Here is a 6,000-nt window from a genome sequence, read left to right on the forward strand (position 1 = left end):
GGAACTATGGGAAGCAAAGCCAATGCTCATGCTACTTCGAATGGTGATATTGAAATAATCATGAACGGCGGCAAATATGATTTTATTGGTGGTTATGATAAGTACGATAATGTTGATGCAAATATGGACATCAGTGCTGAACAATTGGTTCAAGCTACAGCAATGGCAAAAGGTAGATTGACAGCAGATGTATCATCTGCATATGATGATCGCACTGGTAACCAGTTTTATGGTATTTACAAAGGTCCTGACAGCATTATTTCATTGAAAAGTGACAGTTTAGGTGGTGCCTCTGCATCTCATATGGCTGGCATTCATGATATGTTTGGTAAAGCCAATGCTAAGGCTTCAATGGGTGGAATAATTTCAGTTGACGGTGGAAAATTCTCAATGTATGGTGATAAATATGGCCATTATGACAATGACATGGTGGCGAAACTTGCTGAAGATTCTGAATTAAATGCTGATGTATTTTCTAAAGGCTCCATCTCAGCTGATGCTAAAGTCGCTGGACGAAAAAGAGTCGGAGGGTATATGGGGGTCAACTTTGACCAAGGATCATCTACGTTTAAATTAGGTTCTTCAGGCATGGGAGACGCGGATCTTAATGTGTTTAGTGGAATAATGGGAAGCAAAGCCAATGCTCATGCTACTTCGAATGGTGATATGGAAATAATCATGAACGGCGGCAAATATGATTTTATTGGTGGTTATGATAAGTACGATGATGTTGATGCAAATATGGACATCAGTGCTGAACAACTGGTTCAAGCTACAGCAATGGCAAAAGGTGGATTGACAGCAGATGTATCATCTGCATATGATGATCGCACTGGTAACCAGTTTTATGGTATTTACGAAGGTCCTAACAGCATTATTTCATTGAAAAGTGACAGTTTAGGTGGTGCCTCTGCATCTCATATGGCTGGCATTCATGATATGTTTGGTAAAGCCAATGCTAAGGCTTCAATGGGTGGAATAATTTCAGTTGACGGTGGAAAATTCTCAATGTATGGTGATAAATATGGCCATTATGACAATGACATGATGGCGAAACTTGCTGAAGATTCTGAATTAAATGCTGATGTATTTTCTAAAGGCTCCATCTCAGCTGATGCTAAAGTCGCTGGACGAAAAAGAGTCGGAGGGTATATGGGGGTCAACTTTGACCAAGGATCATCTACGTTTAAATTAGGTTCTTCAGGCATGGGAGACGCGGATCTTAATGTGTTTAGTGGAATAATGGGAAGCAAAGCCAATGCTCATGCTACTTCGAATGGTGATATGGAAATAATCATGAACGGCGGCAAATATGATTTTATTGGTGGTTATGATAAGTACGATGATGTTGATGCAAATATGGACATCAGTGCTGAACAACTGGTTCAAGCTACAGCAATGGCAAAAGGTGGATTGACAGCAGATGTATCATCTGCATATGATGATCGCACTGGTAACCAGTTTTATGGTCTTTACGAAGGTCCTAACAGCATTATTTCATTGAAAAGTGACAGTTTAGGTGGTGCCTCTGCATCTCATATGGCTGGCATTCATGATATGTTTGGTAAAGCCAATGCTAAGGCTTCAATGGGTGGAATAATTTCAGTTGACGGTGGAAAATTCTCAATGTATGGTGATAAATATGGCCATTATGACAATGACATGATGGCGAAACTTGCTGAAGATTCTGAATTAAATGCTGATGTATTTTCTAAAGGCTCCATCTCAGCTGATGCTAAAGTCGCTGGACGAAAAAGAGTCGGAGGGTATATGGGGGTCAACTTTGACCAAGGATCATCTACGTTTAAATTAGGTTCTTCAGGCATGGAAGACGCGGATCTTAATGTGTTTAGTGGAATATTGGGAAGCAAAGCCAATGCTCATGCTACTTCGAATGGTGATATGGAAATAATCATGAACGGCGGCAAATATGATTTTATTGATGGTTATGATAAGTACGATGATGTTGATGCAAATATGGACATCAGTGCTGAACAACTGGTTCAAGCTACAGCAATGGCAAAAGGTGGATTGACAGCAGATGTATCATCTGCATATGATGATCGCACTGGTAACCAGTTTTATGGTATTTACGAAGGTCCTGACAGCATTATTTCATTGAAAAGTGACAGTTTAGGTGGTGCCTCTGCATCTCATACGGCTGGCATTCATGATATGTTTGGTAAAGCCAATGCTAAGGCTTCAATGGGTGGAATAATCTCAGTTGACGGTGGAAAATTCTCAATGTATGATGATAAATATGGCCAATATGACAATGACATGATGGCGAAACTTGCTGAAGATTATGAATTAAATGCTGATGTATTTTCTAAAGGCTCCATCTCAGCTGATGCTGAAGTCGCTGGAGGAAAAAGAGTCGGAGGGTATATTGGCGTCAACTTTGACCAAGGATCATCTACATTTAAATTAGGTTCTTCAAGCATGGGAGACGCGGATCTTAATGTGTTTAGTGGAACTATGGGAAGCAAAGCCAATGCTCATGCTACTTCGAATGGTGATATGGAAATAATCATGAACGGCGGCAAATATGATTTTATTGGTAGTTATGATAAGTACGATAATGTTGATGCAAAAATGGACATCAGTGCTGAACAACTGGTTCAAGCTACAGCAATGGCCAAAGGTGGATTGACAGCAGATGTATCATCTGCATATGATGATCGCACTGGTAACCAGTTTTATGGTATTTACGAAGGTCCTGACAGCATTATTTCATTGAAAAGTGACAGTTTAGGTGGTGCCTCTGCATCTCATACGGCTGGCATTCATGATATGTTTGGTAAAGCCAATGCTAAGGCTTCGATGGGTGGAATAATCTCAGTTGACGGTGGAAAATTCTCAATGTATGGTGATGAATATGGACACCATGACAATGACATGATGGTAAAACTTGCTAAAGATTCAGAATTAAATGCTGATGTATTTTCTAAAGGCTCCTTCTCAGCTGATGCAAAAGTCGCTGGAGGAAAAAGAGACGGAGGTTATATAGGTGTCAACTTTGACCAAGGATCATCCACATTTAAATTAGGTTCTTCAGGCATGGGAGACGCGGATCTTAATGTGTTTAGTGGAACTATGGGAAGCAAAGCCAATGCTCATGCTACTTCGAATGGTGATATGGAAATAACCATGAACGGCGGCAAATATGATTTTATTGGTGGTTATGATAAGTTCGATAATGTTGATAAAAATTTGGACATCAGTGCTGAACAACTGGTTCAAGCTACAGCAATGGCAAAAGCTGGATTGACAGCAGATGTATCATCTGCATATGATGATCGCACTGGTAACCAGTTTTATGGTATTTACGAAGCTCCTGACAGCATTATTTCATTGAAAAGTGACAGTTTAGGTGATGCCTCTGCATCTCATATGGTGGGCATTCATGATATGTTTGGTAAAGCCAATGCTAAGGCTTCGATGGGTGGAATAATCTCAGTTGACGGTGGAAAATTCTCAATGTATAGTGATGAATATGGACACCATGACAATGACATGATGGTAAAACTTGCTAAAGATTCTGAATTAAATGCTGATGTATTTTCTAAAGGCTCCATCTCAGCTGATGCTGAACTCGCTGGAGGAAAAAGAGACGGAGGTTATACAGTTGTCAACTTTGACCAAGGATCATCTACATTTGAATTAGGTTCTTCAGGCATGGGAGACGCGGATCTTAATGTTTTTAGTGGAATATTGGGAAGCAAAGCCAATGCCCATTCTACTTCGAATGGTGATATGGAAATAATCATGAACGGCGGCAAATATGATTTTATTGGTGGTTATGATAAGTTCGATAATGTTGATAAAAATATGGACATCAGTGCTGAACAACTGGTTCAGGCTACAGCAATGGCAAAAGCTGGATTGACAGCAGATGTATCATCTGCATATGATGATCGCACTAGTAACCAGTTTTATGATATTTACGAAGGTCCTGACAGCATTATTTCATTGAAAAGTGACAGTTTAGGTGGTGCCTCTGCATCTCATACGGCTGGCATTCATGATATGTTTGGTAAAGCCAATGCTAAGGCTTCAATGGGTGGAATAATCTCAGTTGACGGTGGAAAATTCTCAATGTATGGTGATAAATATGGCCAATATGACAATGACATGATGGTAAAACTTGCTAAAGATTCTGAATTAAATTCTGATGTATTTTCTAAAGGCTCCATCTCAGCTGATGCTAAAGTCGCTGGAGGAAAAAGAGACAGAGGTTATACAGGTGTCAACTTTGACCAAGGATCATCTACATTTAAATTAGGTTCTTCTGGCATGGGAGACGCGGATCTTAATGTTTTTAGTGGAATAATGGGAAGCAAAGCCAATGCTCATGCTACTTCGAATGGTGATAATGAAATAATCATGAACGGCGGCAAATATGATTTTATTGGTGGTTATGATCAGTACGATAATGTTGATGCAAATATGGACATCAGTGCTAAACAACTGGTTCAAGCTTCAGCAATGGCAAAAGGTGGATTGACAGCAGATGTATCATCTGCATATGATGATCGCACTGGTAACCAGTTTTATGGTATTTACGAAGGTCCTGACAGCATTATTTCATTGAAAAGTGACAGTTTAGGTGGTGCCTCTGCATCTCATACGGCTGGCATTCATGATATGTTTGGTAAAGCCAATGCTAAGGCTTCAATGGGTGGAATAATCTCAGTTGACGGTGGAAAATTCTCAATGTATGGTGATAAATATGGCCATTATGACAATGACATGATGGTGAAACTTGCTGAAGATTCTGAATTAAATGCTGATGTATTTTCTAAAGGCTCCATCTCAGCTGATGCTAAAGTCGCTGGACGAAAAAGAGTCGGAGGGTATATGGGCGTCAACTTTGTCCAAGGATCATCTACATTTAAATTAGGTTCTTCAGACATGGGAGACGCGGATCTTAATGTTTTTAGTGGAATAATGGGAAGCAAAGCCAATGCCCATGCTACTTCGAATGGTGATATGGAAATAATCATGAACGGCGGCAAATATGATTTTATTGGTGGTTATGATAAGTACGATAATGCTGATGAAAATATGGACATCAGTACTGAACAACTGGTTCAGGCTACAGCAATGGCAAAAGCTGGATTGACAGCAGATGTATCATCTGCATACGATGATCGCACTGGTAACCAGTTTTATGGTATTTACGAAGCTCCTGACAGCATTATTTCATTGAAAAGTGACAGTTCAGGTGGTGCCTCTGCATCTCATATGGCGGGCATTCATGATATGTTTGGTAAAGCCAATGCTAAGGCTTCGATGGGTGGAATAATCTCAGTTGACGGTGGAAAATTCTCAATGTATGGTGATGAATATGGACACCATGACAATGACATGATGGTAAAACTTGCTAAAGATTCTGAATTAAATGCTGATGTATTTTCAAAAGGATCCTTCTCAGCTGATGCAAAAGTCGCTGGAGAAAAAAGAGACGGAGGTTATATAGGTGTCAACTTTGACCAAGGATCATCTACATTTAAATTAGGTTCTTCAGGCATGGGAGACGCGGATCTTAATGTGTTTAGTGGAATAATGGGAAGCAAAGCCAATGCTCATGCTACTTCGAATGGTGATATGGAAATAATCATGAACGGCGGCAAATATGATTTTATTGGTGGTTATGATCAGTACGATATTGTAGATGCAAATATGGACATCAGTGCCAAACAAGTGGTTCAAGCTTCAGCAATGGCAAAAGGTGGATTGACAGCAGATGTATCATCTGCATATGATGATCGCACTGGTAACCAGTTTTATGGTATTTACGAAGGTCCTGACAGCATTATTTCATTGAAAAGTGACAGTTTAGGTGGTGCCTCTGCATCTCATACGGCTGGCATTCATGATATGTTTGGTAAAGCCAATGCTAAGGCTTCAATGGGTGGAATAATCTCAGTTGACGGTGGAAAATTCTCAATGTATGGTGATAAATATGGCCATTATGACAATGACATGATGGCGAAA

This window comes from Styela clava, chromosome 3, assembly GCF_964204865.1.
Source record: "Styela clava chromosome 3, kaStyClav1.hap1.2, whole genome shotgun sequence".
Lineage (NCBI taxonomy): Eukaryota > Metazoa > Chordata > Ascidiacea > Stolidobranchia > Styelidae > Styela > Styela clava.